Source organism: Dasypus novemcinctus, chromosome 12 (assembly GCF_030445035.2).
Source record: "Dasypus novemcinctus isolate mDasNov1 chromosome 12, mDasNov1.1.hap2, whole genome shotgun sequence".
NCBI classification, from domain to species: domain Eukaryota; kingdom Metazoa; phylum Chordata; class Mammalia; order Cingulata; family Dasypodidae; genus Dasypus; species Dasypus novemcinctus.
The window spans coordinates 29,384,309-29,402,632 of NC_080684.1; positions in this window are offsets into that span (position 1 = coordinate 29,384,309).

Below are 18,324 nucleotides of genomic sequence, written 5' to 3' on the forward strand. Positions count from 1 at the left end.
ATTTTGTGCTGATGTTAAAATCAGCAATGGGAAACCAAACTGCAATTACAACCTTCATTCTGCTGGGACTGACAGAGGATCCTCAACTGCAAGTTCTTCTTTTTGTCTTTCTATTTCTTACTTCCATTATGAGTATAACAGGGAACTTGACTATTATCACTCTCACATTACTGAATCCCCACCTTAAAACAATACCATCACCTATAATGCTTGTATAAGTCAAATGTTTTTTATTATTCTTTTTGGAGCAATGGAGTTTTTCTCCTGGCAGTCATGTCCTAGGACCACTACATGGCCATCTGTAAACCCCTTCATTTCATGACCATCATGAGCAGCAGTGTCTGTATTTTATTAATCATTGGTTGGTGGGTGGCTGGCTTGATGATCATTGTCCCACCCATCAGCTTGGGGCTCCAACTGGAATTTTGTGACTCCAGTGTCACTGATCATTTTATCTGTGATGCAGGTCCACTCTTAAAGATTTCATGCACAGATACGTGGTTAATAGAATAGATGGTTATCCTCATGGCTGTCTTTGCACTCATCATCAACCTGGTGTGTGTGGTTCTGTCCTATAATACATCATCAGGTCAATTCTGAGATTCCCTTCTGCCCAGCAAAGAAAAAAAAACTTTTCTACTTGCTCAGCTCACTTGATTGTGGTCTCCCTCATCGATGGAAGCTGCATCTTCATTTATGTGAAGCCTTCTGCAAAGGAAGAAGTGGCCATAAATAAAGGCATTTCAGTGCTCACTACTTCTGTTGCTCCCATGTTGAACCCGTTCATTTCCACACTGAGGAACAAGAAAGTCAAAAAGCTTTCGATCACTCCATAAAGAGGATTGCATTTCTCTCAAAGAAGTAGAAAATTTGTTGACTCAAAGTAAAATGAAAGAAGAAAGTCTCTTATTTATTTTTTGCTCTCTGCCTTATTTCATTGTTTCCTGTCTAGAATTTAGTTTGATTAAATTTCTCAAATATTTCTTTTTAATTTACATTTTTTATTTTTGCAACATCTCATTTTGAACATCAAACATTGCACCAAAGTGAGTCATTTATCTCAAGACAATTGTCTTTATGATAAGAGTACTGTACTGATGTTCACACTTAATTCCTAAAAGTTTAAAACTTATTAGTAATATTGCTGTCTAATAATCAAATACTTCTTCACAGAATGTACGTAATTATTAAATTGAAAGAGCAAATTTCTCCTTTTTCTTACCTTCAAAATAAACCAAAACAAGTTTTCACATGGAAAGAGCATATACTTGAAATAAAATCTCAATTTTTAACCAGCTTCAGTAAACCTAGGAAGCTCTAAACCATGGGAAAACAGAAATTCTCAGAGAAATGTGATGCTTCTCAAGGATTTTTAATATTGCATTCTCATGTCACCTTAAATCACTCATTTAAAACTAAGTGCAGCTCCCATGTGGAGCTGGCCCCTGTGCAGTGCTGACGCACGCAAGAATAGCCTTGCCATGCAGGTGTGTCCCCCGCATAGGGGAGCCCCATGTGCAAGGAGTGCACCCCAGAGCAAAATAAAGTTCAGCCTGCCCAAGAATGGCACTGCACACATGGAGAGCTGACAAAACAAGATCACGCCACCAAAAGAAACACAGATTCCCGGTGCCACTGATAAGGATAGAAGTGGTCACAAAAGAACACACAGCTAATGGACACAGAGAGCAAACAACTGAGGAGGGGGAAGGGGAGAGAAATAAATTTTAAAAAATGTTAAACTAAGTGCACACGTAGTGCTTTCCTTTATTGTGAAATAGTGAAATATATTTCTAAGGAACTAAATCAAATCACAACTTCTAGTCTTTTTCTCAATGCTCTATGGAAGAAATGAAAGCAGTAATATTTAAAAGTGTACAAAATTCTATTCAAGGTAAGTTATATAGTAATAGTTCCAGTTTCTTCCTCTGAAGTAGTTATCAAAATTAATATTGTAAATCCAAGAATCAAAATAAAAAATCCAGCAACAGCAACAAATGTATAACTTAAAAAGTTAAACCAAAAATAGCATTCATTCCAGAACAATTTAATAATGATAACAGCAAAAGGCAATAGGAGATATCAGGGAATTGATGTAGCTTAAACGATTGGCCTCCCATCTACCATATTGGAGGTCCAGGGTTTGATTCCCCAAGCAAATTGCCTGTGAGTACTGCCAGCCATGGAGGAGGGCTGGCCCCTTCAGAGAGCTGATATAGCAAGATGATGCAACAAAAAGAGGCACAGAGGAGAGAATTAGAGACCAGGGAGCTGAGGTTGTGCAAGAGATTGAGCACCTCTCTCCTACTCCAGAAGGTCCCACAATCAGTTCTCTGTGATGCCTAAAGAAAAGACAGATAGACACAGAAGAACACAGAGAGTGGACAGTGAGCACAAAACAATGAAGGGGGAGAGAAATGTATAAATAAAATAAATCTTAAAAAGAAAAAGTCAATAGCAACAGGAATTTGGGAATAATCAGAATTGAAGAAATGGAAACATCTTCCTAATCACTGATAAGAAGTATAATTATTTTTTATATTACATAAATTACTTAAAAGGCAAATATTTAATTTCAAACAAATTGAAAGTGTAAATTCACTTTTTATGAGTTACGAAATCAGAATAGATGGATTAGAGCGAATTGGAAGGAACACCAAATTTTAAGTTTTGATAAAATTAGAAAACTCGAGGCTAATTGAAAGATATAAAATAACAAGGTTTTCAAACCACCAGAAAAAGGGAAAATAAAGAACTACAAACAGGATTAATTTTTGGAATTATGAGCAACAGAACAATTAAATAAAATATTCCTCAATGAAGCGCATACATTTTGAAGCAATGAGCATTACATATCAATGTAACAAACAAACTAATAAACCTCCACGCATAACACATCCTCTCATTAATTATAATCTCTGAAAGTACATAAGTACTTCTATAGGCCAACAGAGGAAAAGACAACAACAAAAATAACTTCTGAAATCAAATTTAAAAAGAATAGGAAATATTTAAGTTAAAATTTTAGTGGGTTTTTAAATAGCCATTGAATATTTCTTTAAATAATTTTCTCTTGGCAGCATTTTGAAAATAAATCCATTTTTGAACTACCAATGATGTGTGCACTCTTTTCAACCATTATTATTAATACTTTTAATTATCACATGAATATAATTCAGTTTTGTCAAAATGCAGAGACAATAACATAGAGTAAATTGAGTAATTTACCATAGGTAGAAAATGAAGGAGACTGAATTGTGATTTCAAGTCGTATTTCAGTTCATTACAATACACTGCCTTTCAGGAAGAAGTTTAATGTTTACAAGGAAGAGTGAAGAAAAGCCCTGTAATTGGAGTATAAAAACTGGCAAGGCAGTAGATCTATCTCTGCTTGCAGTAATACACTCTTAGTTTATCACTATGTCCCTTATATCTTGCTTTTATTTAATCGTTTTATTGACATTTTAAAAGTAAAAGTAAAGTCTACTAAACATAATTCATGTTACTGATGCTGTGTACCATATTAAATTCTATTCTATTATATTTAAGATTTTATGTTTTGATAAAGAGAATGAGATAAAATTGTATTTATCTTCACCCTGTCAATTTTAAGGCATATTTAATATGAACATGACCTCATGGAGCATTCACCATAGAGCTCTCTTGTATTGAAATTACTGTAAAAATATTTGAGTCTGGAAACCTGAACAAGAAAATCTTTGAAATATCCATTATGAAGGCCAAAGTAATTACATGCCATTTAGTACTGCACATTTAATAAAATAATGTGTTAAAAAATGAATGCAACTATTATATATGATATGTTTGCAGGACAGAATTAAATGCATTTTAAAATTAATTGTCAATTTAAATAATATACTATAAAAACCATACATTAAAACGAGAAAAAATTTAGGGTATCAATGTATAAAAATGAAGCAGATATAGAAATGAAGAGCAAGGAAACTTGAGTCAAATAGCATTTTTGCTACAATCTTCTTTATAAGTGAGTTTATATGTAATAACCACAAATATAGGCAAAAAGGATAATTGATATTTAGTATTAGAAACATTGATAACTTTACCTGGGGAGAAAAGTACCATTCTTTTAAACTAGAGGTGAAAGTTATAGGTGGAGGGAGTAATAGAGATAGAAATAAAAGGAAATAAGAAAAAAAAAGTCTTGATAAGAAGTCTCTGTACTGATGAAACTTATGAACCAGCGACCAAGAACACCAAATAGAGCCTGCAATGTTTCCCTACATCCCTGGGGAAATTTGAAATGCATACAATCCTCTTCTCATACTAACTAGAAAGTGAACAAATGTTTGATCTATCCACTGTTCCCTTGACTCAAAATGCAGATAATATATTGTGATGGTTAGGCTATTGTATCAACTCGGCCAGGTAATTGGGAATAGGCACATGTCCATGGAATTCACTGGTCTTACCATGTTTACCATCACCCTGAAACAGCTGGACTGATAGAAGGGTGGAATGGCCTTTTGAAGACTCAATTACAGTGCCAACAAGGTGGCAATGTATTGCAGAGCTGGGGCAATGTTCTCCAGGAAGCCGTGTATGCTCTAAATCAGCATTCCCTCTATGGTGCCGTTTCTCCCATAACCAGGATCAATGGGTTCAGGAATCAAGGGGTGGAAATGGGAGTGGCACCACTCACTATTACCCCTAGTGATCTACTAGGAAAATTTTTGCTTCCTGTCCCTGCCACCTCAAACTCTGCTTATCAACAGGTTTTAGTCCCCAAAGGAGGAGTGCTGTCACCAGGGAATAAAATAATTATCCCATCAAACTGGAAGTTAAAACTGCCACCTGACCACTTTGGGCTCCTATTGCCTCTGAATCAACAGTCAAAGAAGGGAATTACTGTACTGGATAGGGTGATTGGTCCTGATTATCAAGGGGAAACAGGACTGCTTCTACATAATGGGTAAAGAAGAGTTTGCCTGGAATACAGGAGATCCCCTAGTATGACCATGTCCTATGATTAAAAGTCAGTGGAAAATTGCAACAACCCAATCCAAGCAAGACTAATAATGGTCCAGAATATTCAGGAATGAAAGTTTGGGTCATCCCACCAAGCAAAGAACCATGAGAGCTGAAGTGCTTGCTGAGAGTAATGGAAATATGGAATGAGTAGTGGAAGAAGGTAGTGATAAATATGAACTTTGACCACATGACCAATTACAGAAATGAGGACTATAATGGTCATTAACCTTTCTTCCTTGTTTCATTATGATGATGACTGTATAAGTACACAAAATGAATTTCTTTGTCTTCTTTCCCAAACTATTCCCTTATCATGTAACAAATTTATCAGTTTTATGTCATAATGTTTGAGGATGCCATGTTTGAGAGTGAATATTACTCAAGAACTTGGATCCTATCCATATGGAATTAATGTGTTTTTGGTTGTACAAAGGAGAGTTGAACATTGTTATGGAGAAATATATATATATATACATATATATATGCATATATATATGCACATCTGTTATTGTTTTTACTTAGAGTCTAAGTATGGTTTAAGGTAATGTGCATGATTACTGAGTTGATAAGGGATGGACTGTGATGGTTGACTATTGTATCAACTCAACCAATAAATTGTGCCCAGTTGTTTGGTCAAGAAAACACTGGGCTAACTATAATACAAGGGCGCTATGGATTTTAGTCACCATTGACTTTACTGCAGTGGTAAATTATAGATATCTGATTACAGTTACATCAATCAGGGAGATTTTCATCAGCAATGAGTGATGCTTTATCCAGTCTGTTGAATGCCTTTACAGGGGAAGTGATTTCAATATTGAATGAGAATTTCCCAGCTCATCTTTGTACAGCCAATGTCTCCCAGAACTCATCAAGAACCTTCACTGGACTTTCATTGGAGCCCCTTGTTGCAGCCTGCCTGCAGAACCTGGACTTCTGCCTCCCCACGGACATGGGATAGACTCTTATAAAATCACATACTATTGACAGATATCTCTTGTTGATTCTGTTTCCTTAGAGAACCCTGACAAATACATATACAAACAACTGGTATATTATTTTATAGCTTATTTTCTCTCCTTTAGGTATAATATTTAGTTGATCTAAGAGTAGTGCTCAGTCTAAGTACACTATAGAAAATATCAGGAACATGCAGAGCACATGAAATGTCTCCATTATTTTATGCTCATTGTAAGCATTTTTATAAATTTCAAAAACATAAATATAGCTTTATTGTACTTTATTTTTGATAATATGGATTAACCTTCTCATTGATCACAATAATAAAACTAGAAAAAATATCCACAACTTTTGAAGTATGGATAGGCAGAAATTAAAAGGAAAATGGTGTTCAAATATCTGAAATATTCCAGATGAGTCCACAATTATCTAGACCGATTATTCATCCAGAGGTACTTCTCAGTTCACAGAGGTTCTCAAAAACATGGCACAAGCCAAATGCAATGATCTTAACTAAATGAGGAAATAGATTTCAGTATTTGAGACCCCTAGAAGTGTGAGAAAAGATGGGAACAAACCCAGAGGGATAGGAGACTTAATTTTATGACCCCCAAAATCAACACACAAATTGTCTGTGAGAATGCTGTGACCTTGGTTAAGGTGCAGTCATCATCTGGGAAAAGGGCACAAAGAATGATGATCTGGAAAATAAAAGTGGGTGTACTTGAGATTAAGAAGAACTCAGCATGCTCTTAACCCCTGTTCTGTGTCTCAGAGCTGGAGGGAGAGAAAGTGAGAGTAACAATCAGTACCAGAGCTGGATAAGGAGAATTTATTAAGTAGATCAGCAAAAAGATAGAAAAGGACAGTTTAATAAGAAAATTTGCCTCATTTCTTCAGAGATGATGTACCCCTGAACCCCGTTGTGTTGTGTCTTTTTGTTTTCTTTTCACCTCTGTGTTCATACAGGTTCACCTGCAACAAGTGGCACCTGAACAGGGACTTGAATGACAGCAGGGTCCGGGGATTTCCAGATGAATTGGTAAGACAGAGGAACTGTCCCATAGCGGTAACAGGAATTTTCAGTCACAATGGAACGAGTGTGCTTGTTGCTTAAAACATTGCTGAAAGGTTGTGGAGTAAGAGTGAAACAGAAAACTCTTACAGAATTATTTAGATTAGTAGATTCTCATTGTCCATGGTTTCAGTCACAGAGACAACAATTATTTAATGTAGATCAATGGCTTAAGGTTTTGAAAACGTTAAGAAAAGCTTATCAAAATGGCATTCCCACATCTCTTAAGGTCTGGTCATTAATGAATTCGATAACTGTGTCCTTACAACCCTTGCAAAGTGACTCAACTGACAACGATTCTTCTTCCTTCTCCTCTTCTGATACTGACAATGAGGGGTCTGGTGAAGAAAATGAGTATATTTTAGGTTCCATTAGAAATTTAACTCAGACCTCTGTAAAGAAAGATCATAAGCATAAACATTTGGTGACTCAGACCTCTCTGCTACCTGGTAATTATGGTACCTTTAATATTAACCAATGCGGACTGGAGTCTAATAAGGCAACTATTACTAGTTCTGCTCTTCCTTCTCATGAATATTTTGCAGTCTTGCTGCAGCAAGATATGTCTACTCCCCCTGATTATGTAGAAAAAGTAAGTCCAATTCCAGCTCAGACTGGGGTGATGAAGGGAATGCTGCAAGCTGCTTGAGAGGGGGATTTGGAAGTAGCAAAATTTTGCATGTTTTTCCTATTGTAGTTACCCAGCAACCACCTGATGCACAAAACCCTCAGGGTTGGGTGCAATTTAATCATGAACCTATTCCCTTAGATATGCTTACTGGAACTGGAGCTTATGAACATTTACAGCAATTGTAGAGACTATAGGCAAAAGTGCTAAATAAAGTCCTTGTAAGTGAAATCTGTTGAAACGTTGACAAAAATAATGAAACAATTCTGGCAGCAACTGTGCAAACCCTCTGCTGCCTACATGATAATGTGGCTGTGGGCTAGTGAGGGCTGATAAAATTAAACCACTGGAAGAGGAGGAAACCATGAAAACATTAGCATTCTGTTTTGTTTCCATGCTGATTCTGATTGGACCTATTTAGCCAAATTAATAAAATTAGTACAAAATTTTTATCAAGGTGTTAAAAGGAATTTTCAATTTTGAATCAATAGCTTACTCCTAAACTTCAAATTTCAGTGTAATCTTAAAGAGTAATAATCCAAAAAATGTTTATTAACTGTCTGTCTAAAACTGCTAAAAAAAAGCTTAACTGCATTTATGCTGCTGAAGTTATCTTAACTGGTTGCTGATAACTAATAAAAGTGTTTCCAAGAACAAGCTTGCACATTACAGGCAACATGGATTCCAGAAGAGATCTTAAAAGCAGTAAAATCTAAGATGTAAAATGATGGAGAGCCTACAAACAGCTATACAAAAAAAAAGTAAGAAAGTAAGAATTATGAGTCAAATTATAAACTTTATGTTTCTGTTGGTATGTTGTAATATTTTTGTGTTTGTTTTTTCAATGTCAGTGTATATTTTAATACCTGGTAATATAAATTGATAAATAAAAATTTCTAAAAGAGTTCTATTCAAATGGTCAAATTAAATAAGCACTTATATTAATACTTAAGTTTAAATATTAATGAGATCTCTACAATGATAAAAATTGTAAGTCTTAATTAATGAAATTACTATGTCTCTTCATAAAAAATTGTTCTTGCCTAAATTGAAATGAATAGCTTATTTTTCTTCATAAAATAAAATCAAGGATGTAAAACTTAAATATTTTAAAAAGTAAAAGTTTGTAGAAGTGCTGACTAAAATTTGATGTTTGTTCTTTAAAAGTGTGTTTTGTCCTAAAATAAGACAGCTGGTTTTCATAAAATCAGAAAGAATATATGCAGGATGGGACTTGAAAGCATGGGGTAAGTTATAGAAGGTATTGTGGTAACTTTGGGTAAGAGAATATGTTCTGTAAAGGTAAAACTTGTCTAAGGCTAACATAATTATAGTCTATATGGTTTTAAATAATAGTAAGTGTATGGAAGCATTGTTTGAAGTGTTTAATTGACTAATTCCAAGAAGTCATTATTAAACAAAAACTGAATTGTTAATAACAATAAAAATAATTTTATAACAGGAAAGCATGTTGGCAGCCAACCTCCTCTGCCAACTTGTTTCTTAAAACTTTCTAGTATTGCATCCTATTAGGTATTTGAAAGAAAGAAAATTTATATTTGCATATATCCAAATTGAATCATTATTTTAACAAGTTTGTTTATGGTTAAAGTTAAGTAGATTTGATGGGTCTGTCTATAAAGTTTAAAGTTTTAGTATCAATTAGTATACTAATATAAAGTTAAATTTTGTTATTTCTCAATGTTTCTCAAGTCATTAGTCTGTTTTAGTAAAAGTTTATAAAGAATTTTCTCCTGAATAATCAGTATACAAAGAAAGTCGGTTTTATCAAAATAGCTTCTTGTAGTTTAACCTTATCATTTCCTTAGTTTTCTAAGAAGCAACAAGTCTTATCATTTTTAAAGGAAGATAATGTTCAAACCTGTTTTCTCAAAGTCAAATCCTGAAAAGTATCTTTTTATTTCAAACTCTTGCAAAAGATTTGTTCTTTTACCTTGAAAAAAGTAAAGTAATAAAATAATTAAGTTCCCTTAATATGTTGTAAGTTGAATGGGAAGTGTTTAAAAATATTAAAAATTAAATGGAATTCTTCAACTCTCTGTTAATTAAAGTTGTATAAGTAAGAAGTTCATACGAATACTTAGAGTGTATAAAATTCCTGAAAATTTATCAATGTTTCAGCATAATATTAAACAAAAGCACAATGTGATTAATCATGGTTTTGACTGGCTAAGGATCTGGAAAAAATTATCATTCCCTTGGAAACAAAAGTATTTACTGAATTATGGCAAAACAATTTATTATGGCAGTCTGTTCTACCTAATTTTGTTGGGATAGCTGATATACATTTACCATCAGATAAATTTCTAACATTTTTTTCAAAACATACCTTTTATCATCAATGTAATAGTAAGGGACCAGTCAATAAAAAATGATAGTATATATTTTACAGATGGAAATGGAAAAGGAAAAGCTGGATATTATTGGCCCACTAGAAAAATTATTGATACTAAACAAACCTCACCCCAAAAAGCAGAGCTGTCAGCCGTTATTCAATTATTTTCTGTTGTACATGAACCCATTAATATAGTAGCTGATTCTGCCTATGTTTGCTGCTATACTGTTAACCATAATGAGACTTCTTACCTTTCTGAAATTATGGAGATTGATTTACTTTTGGCTAAATTACAAAATCTTATTCATACTCGGTCACATCCCATTTATATTACACATTTCCAATCACATTCTATTCTTCCTGGACCATTGGTTCATGGAAATAATATTATAGATTCTTTAATTGGAAATATTTTGCAAGATGTGCTTCATTTTCATCATATGAGGCACACAAATGATAAAGGTTTAAAGGCATGCTTTCCTTCAGTCACTACAGAACAACCAAAATATATCATCCATCATTGTTCTCAATGTAATCAATATACTCATCTCTCATGGAATGAAGGTGTTAATCCATGAGTTTTAAGTAGTGATCAATTATAGAAAATGTATGTCATTGTAGCCTACATCCATGTAACTGTAGATACATGTAGTGGATTTACTTGGGCTTCTGCTATGACAGGAAAAACTGCAAAACATGTTATTCATCATTGTCTTGCAAAACATGTTATTCATCATTCAATGATGAATACAAAACATTGTATTCATCATTGTCAAATCTCTGCTTTTTGGGGTGAGGTTTGTTTAGTATCAATAATTTTTCTAGTGGGCCAATAACATCATTATGGGTGTGCCTAATAAGATTAAAACTGAAAATGGCCCTGCATATGCTAGTAAATAATTTTCTAATTTCTATAAAGCTTGGAATATCCAACATAGTACTGGAATCCCCTATAATTCCCAAGAACAAGCTATTGTAGAAAGAACTAATGGTATTTTAAAAACCTATTTATATAAATTTTTAAATTAAAAAATGGGAAATGAAGGGACATCCCCCATAGACATAACAAAGATGGGCCTAATTAACAATTTTCGGCCAAAAGGTTTATTAAGCAAAGTCCTTTGCACTCTGAACATTCTTAACATTCAGGCTAACACTCATACATCAGCAGCTGGATGGTTTTGGGAAGGAAAATCAGGACATTGTAAAAATCTTCAACAACTGATATATTATAAAAAGCTTTTAGATAATACATAGTACCCTGCTGTGGTTAAAGTTTGGAGTAGAGGGTATGCTATTGTCATTACAGAAAATGGAGATGAGTTGTGGGTTCCTTCACAGTTTATCAAACCTCAGGATGTGAATGATGCAGATGCTGGTGTTTCCAGTGATAAGAGCTAACTATACCTATTGGGCGTAAATTCCTAATCCACCTCTGCTGGAAGTATGTACTTGGGCAGATACTTCATATCCAGTATGTTTTAATGATTCTTTGGGGTTTCTGGGGTCTATTGAACATTGTCTTCCTTTACATCTGGAAGAAAAAGGACAGTTATTACAAAAGACTGCCTTCCCTTTTATGCATCATTGTGTCTCTGTCAGGCCTAGTCTTTGCTTTCAACCTCATGACCAGAGTTTAATCATAATTGAAGGCATTGCTTTATTTGTCACTACTTATCTATCTATTCCATTTACAAAGTTGAGTTGGCTAAACCACTTTTGTGAAATCCATGTATTTCTGCAGTGAATGATTGGTTTTATTGTCATGGAACCAATGCCATTCAGTCCTTTAATGATTCCTATGGAATAGTATAGGATTGGGCCCCTGTGGGAGCTCCCCTTCCTGTTGGACTGAACATTTCTTGGAATGTTGGTGTTAATAAGACCTTTGTTATTACCACTGCATCTAAAATACACCCATGGATAACTTTAGAAAATATTTCAGCAAATAGTGACAAGATCAAATGGCATAATTTGGGAAAATATATTCCACAACCATGGGATGATTCAGTTAACGTTACTCAACATAATCTATGGAAATGGTTACTGGTTCTGCAACCCATATTGGTGCATTTGTGCACAAAGGAGTTCATAATCCTTCTAAATAAGTTAAATTGGATAAAGGGGAGAAAAAAAATTGCAGGCATGTTTGAGGGTCCCTTTAGTGTTTGTATTAAGCATGTTGGCTACTTTAACTGTTAATGATACCAGTTTTAATTGTTCTAATTGTTCTCTTAGAACCTGTGTTTCTTCCAGTGTCTGGCTACATACTAATAATACTGTTCTACTGACTCAAGGGGGTCATGGAGTATGGTTGCCGGTCATACTGCCTCATCCATGGCAGCTCACTCTTGAATCGCACATTTTGTGGAACTTTTTAAACTATTACATTAAACATACTAAGCACTTTACTGGGTTACTAATAGCAGGAATCATTGCATTAATTAGGATAATTACTGCTGCTTCTGTTGCTGGGGTAGCATTACATAATAGCATTCCTGTTAACACTAAGGAATATGCTAATCATTGGCATAAAAATGCCAGTGACGTGGCATAGTCAAGCTAAAACTGATCTGGAACTTAGTAATTGTGTTAATGATTTAGAAAATGCATTAATTCATCTTGGAGATAGTGTATGTAATTTACAACTAAGACAAACCCTTAAATGTGATTGAAATGAGTCTAACTTTTGGATTACACCATTGATTTTTAATAATAGTCTTACAATTGGTTAGAAATTCAGAATCATTTGCTAGGATATAAGCATAACTTAATGCTTGATATTTTAAAGTTGCAAAAACAAGCACTAGACATATCACAAAATATGCTAAATATTCAATCTATGGATTTTGTGATGAACTGTCATCCAACCTAAATGCTATTAACCCATTTCATTGATGAAGTGATATGATATTCCAAATTCCCTCTCTGGCAATGATTGAAGGACCCCTACTATTATCTGTGAGTCTCATTATTATGTACAACTGCATAAAAAGGTGGATACAAGGACAAATACAGAACTTACAACTGATCCAGGTCAGATTGACACAAAAATACCCCTAAAATAATCATAGTGCTGCTGGTAGTCAATGACAGGTAAGACTTTCAGAGGAAAGCAACCTAAGACAGTCACAGTCACTTGATTAAATAAAAAAGAGGTAATTGTGAGAATGCTGTGGCCTTGGTAAGGCACAGTCCTCATCCTGGAAAAGAGCACAAAGAATGATGATCTGCAAAATAAAAGCAGGTGTACTTGAGATTAAGAAGAACTCAGCATTTCCTCAACTCCTGTTTTGTGTCTCAGAGCAAGAGGGAGAGGAGGTGGGAGTAATAATCAGTGCCAGAGCTGGATAAGGAGAATTTATTAAGTAGATTAGCAAAAAGATATAAGAGGATAGTTAATAAAGAAAAATTGCCTCATTTCTTTAGAGATGATGTCCCCCTGAACCCCACTGTGTTGTGTCTTTTGTGTTTTCTTTTCACCTCTGTGTTCATACAGGTTCACCTGAAACAATTGCCCTCAAATACTTAACTCCTTCTTTGCACATAAAAAAATATCAAAAAACAGAAACAAAGATAAAACAGAATAGAAAGTAGCTGGGAGGGCTCAGATATAAAAATAGATTTTATCAGATATTTAATACTAGGGAAACAAAGTCTGGATTTGAAGGCTGATCATGTTAAAGGAGCTTGGTAAATAGCCCAGTCTTTCTGTTGAAACCACAGAAAATATATTCCTTAGGTATAATGAAACAACTAAATAGAATAATCCTTACAAAATGTGAAGTTAATCCACTACAGGGTGAAGATGCTGCATTAGTTTCCCATTTAATCAGTTTTAAGCTTTTATTAATACATGAGAAAAATTTAATATAATAACACAAGTGATGGGATACAAAATTACCCAAGAACAAAATTAAATAATGAAAGTTAAGTGGCTATGTGAATATCAGACCAATGAGATCTTAAGACAGGAAATATTACTAGAGATGAGAAGTGAAATTTTATAGTGATAAAAGTGACAACTAAATATTAAGGTGTACAAATCTTAGAAGGTCACTTTCTTCCCCAAAATAGTAAGAGGACAGGCAGAAACTGTCCAGAAAAACAGTTCTTGGGCTCAGGACTTAAAGATCTAGAATAAATTAAACCATAAGTCAAAGAAGAGTCCTAGCACAAAGCCACTCAATGTTAAATCACTATGCAAGAAAGACAAACTGATCATGAGAGTAAACTCATCATCATATTTGGATCATTAGACATCAGCAAAAAATAACAAGCCATACTGAGAAAAAGAAGTAATGGCCCAGGAAAAGGAACAAATCAAAACACCAGATGAGCCACAAGATTTAAAGCAAGTAATCAATGATGTTCATGCAAATCTCCTAAATCAGTTCAAGGATTTGAAGGAAAATATAGTTAAAGAAATAAAGTACCTTAAGAAGATCATGGGTGAGCACAAAGAATTTGGGATAAAAGAGGTTAAATTGAAAAAATTGAAGAACAGATAGATTAAAGAATAGAAAAAAACAAGAGAGCAGGGACTCAGGGAATCCAATGACAGCATGAAGTGCACCAACAAACAGACCGTGGGAATTCCAAAAGGAGGAAAAAATAAGAAAAAGGACAGAAATACTATTTGAGGAAATAATGGTTGAAAAATTCCCAACTTTCTTGAAAGACAAGAATATACATATCCAAGAAGTACAATGTACTCCAAATAGTAAAAGTCTAAAAAGGCTTACATAGACACAAATGCAATTCAGAAGTTCAAATGCTAAAGATAAAGAAAGAATTCTGAAAACAGCAAGAGAAAAGTGGTACTTCCCATACAAGGGATTTCCATTAAGACTTGGTACAGAGTTCTCATAAAAAATAATAGAGAAGACAGTGAAGTGGTATATTTGAGATACTGAAAGAGAAATACTGCCAGCCAAGCAATTGTCCTTTAAAAATGAGGATGAGTTTAGTTTACTCCCCATTCTTGAAGAATTTGGAGAAACTAGAGTTCATAAACATGAGACCAGCTCTATAAGAATCACTATAGGGAGATCTGTGACCTGAAAGTAAAAGAGAAAAAAAGGCTTGGAGGAGGCTGTAGAAATGAAGATTATGAGAAAGAGTACCCAAAAGGATAAAAGGACAGACAAAAATAAGCTATGACATATGAAAGCTAAAAGCTAAAATGGTCAAAGTGCATGATGCTTTTACAGCAATGAAGTTGAATGTTAATGAATTTAAATTCCCAATCAAAAGAAACAGACTGACAGAATGGATAAAAACAAATAAACAACAAACAAACAAAAAAGCTATAAGCCATCCATATGCTGTCTACAATAGATTCACCTTAGACCTGAGGGTACAAAGAGGCTGAAAGTGAAAGATTGGAAAAACATATTTTATGAGAACAATCACCAAACAAAAACCAAAAGTAGCTATACTAATATCACACAAAACACACTTTAAATGCAAAAATGTTATAAAAAAGACAGCCATTATATATTAATAAAAGGGCAATACACGAGGAATAAGTAACAATTATGAATATCTCTGTGCCTAACCAGAGTGTCCCAAAATAAATGAGGCAAATTCTGGCAAAGATTAAAGGAATAATGGATATCTCTACAAATAGGAGACTTCAATACACCATCACATCAACAGTTAGAAACTAAAAGCTAGACAGAGGATGAACAAGGAAAACAGAGGACTTTAATAATTTGATAAAGGAGCTAGACCTAACAGCCACACAGAGAACATTACACCCAAATCATCAGGTTATCCAGTCTTCTTAAGTACTCATGGATCTTTCTCCAGGAGACACCACTTGTTAGGTCACAAAGCAGATCTCAATAAATATAACAAGATTGAAATTATATAAAACACCTTCTCTGATCATAATGGAATGAAGCTAGAAATATTCCTATATGGGAAAGGGAAAAATTCACAAATATTTGGAAACTAAGCAACAGTCTAAAACAATCAGTGTAGCAAAGAAAAATTTCAAGAGAAATTAATAAATATCTCAAGAAAAATGAAAACAGGAAAGAACTTAAGACTTATGCAGCAAAGACAGGGTTAAGATGGAAATTTTTAGCCCTAAAAGCCTATACTAGAAAGAAAGAAAGGTGTAATCAAGACCTAACTGAACACCTGGAAGAACTAGAAAAATAAAACAACAAACTAAATGAAAATTAAGCAGAAAGAAAGAAATATCAAACTTGAAGCAGAAATAAATTAAATTGAGAAGAATAAATAAAGAGAATCAACAAAACTAAAAGGTGATTCTTTGAGATGGTGAATAAAATTGATAAACTCTTAGCTAGACTAACAAAAAAGAGGGAATAGGCAAATAAAATCAGGAATTAAAGGGAGGGCATTACTACTAACACCACAGAAATAAAAAGGATCATAAGATGATATTATTAAAAGTTATATGTCAACAAATTAGACAACCAAGATGAAATAGATAAATTCCTAGAAACACACAGAAACCTTCATTGACTTTAGAAGAAATGCAAGACCTCAACAAACCAACCACAAGTAAACAGATTGAATCAGTCATCACAACTCTCCCCAATATGAAAACTGATGGCCAGATGGCTTCACAGTTGAATTCTACCAAGCAGTCCTGCTTATACTCTTCCAAAAATTTGAAGAGGAAGGAAAATTACTTAATTCATTTTATGAAGCCAACATCACCCTAGTAACAAAGCCAGTTAACGATACTACAAGATTAGAAAACTATAGACCCATCTCTCTACTGAATAGAGATGCAAAAATTCTCAACAAAAATACTTACAAATTGAATCCAACTGCGTGTTAAAATAATTACAAAACACAATCAAATTGATTTTATCCTTGATATACAAGGGTGGTTCAATGCAAGAAAATCAAATAATGTAATACACCCCATTAACAAATTCAAGGAATCATCTTCATTGACACAGAAAATCATCTTGATTGACAGGGAAAATTCATTTGACAAAACCCAGGCCATTATATACATTGTCATAACCTACAAAATTGTGCAGGACAGAGTGTAAACTATAATGTAAACTCTACTCTATGATTGGTGGCAATGCTTCAATACCTAACAAATGAACCACAGTAATGAAGGATGTTGTTAATGTGGGAAGGTGTGGGAGGAGGAAAGGGTTGGGTGTATGGGAATCCCCTATTGTTTTATGTAGCATTTCTGTCATCTAAAGCTTCTTTAAAAAATAATTTAAAAAAAGACATGCCATATATCTTTGAGACTCAATAAATTTCAAAAGATTAAATTTTTTAAAAAAGTGAAAGAAAGCTACTTAACATGATACAGGGAATATATAAAACCCCAACAGCCAACATTGTACACAGAGAACAGTTGAAAGCTCTCCCTCTATGATTGGGAACAAGATAAGGATGCCCAATATCATCACTGTTTTTCAACATTGTGCTAGAAGTTCTAGCCAGAGCAATTAGGGAAGAGAAAGAAAAGAAATCCAAATTGGTGAAGAATAAGCAAAACTTTCAGTATTCATAGATAACATGATCCTATATTTAGAAAATCCTGAAATATCTATAGCAAAGCTACTAGAAATAAAGAAGAGTTCCGCAAAGTGTAAGGATACAAGGCAAACATCCAAAAATCAGTAATATTTTATACACTATTAAAGAAAAAGCAAGGGGAAAATCAAGAAAAAATTCCAATTCCAATAGTAAAAAATGAGAATCAGATATCTAGCAATTAATTTAAACAGGGTTGTAATGTACCTGTACTCAGAATACTACAAAAGAGTGCTAAAAGGAATTTTAAAAAGACCTAACAATTAAAGAACAGTTTATGTTCATGGAATGGAAGACTAAATACCATTAGATATCAATTCAACCCAAATTGGCTTATAGATTCAATGCAATACCAATCAAAATTACAACAGCCTACTTTATACAGATAGAAAAGTTATTTACCAAATTTATTTGGAAGAGAAAGGGGCCCCGAATAACCAGACAATAGCTATAAAAGAAGACCAAAGTTGGAGAACTCACACTTTCTGACCATATGGCATGTTTTAAAGAAACAATGATCAAAATAGCATTGTGTTGGCATAAAAATAGGCACATTAATCAATGGATTCAAAGTGAGAGTTCAGAAATAGACCCTCATCATTATGATATCCTGATTTTTTTTAATTTGAGAAGTTGTGAATTTACAAAACACTTATGCTGCCACACAGGATTCCCATAAATTGCCTCACCACCAACACCTTACATTGTTGTGGCACACTTTTTACAATTAAAAAAAGAACATCATCA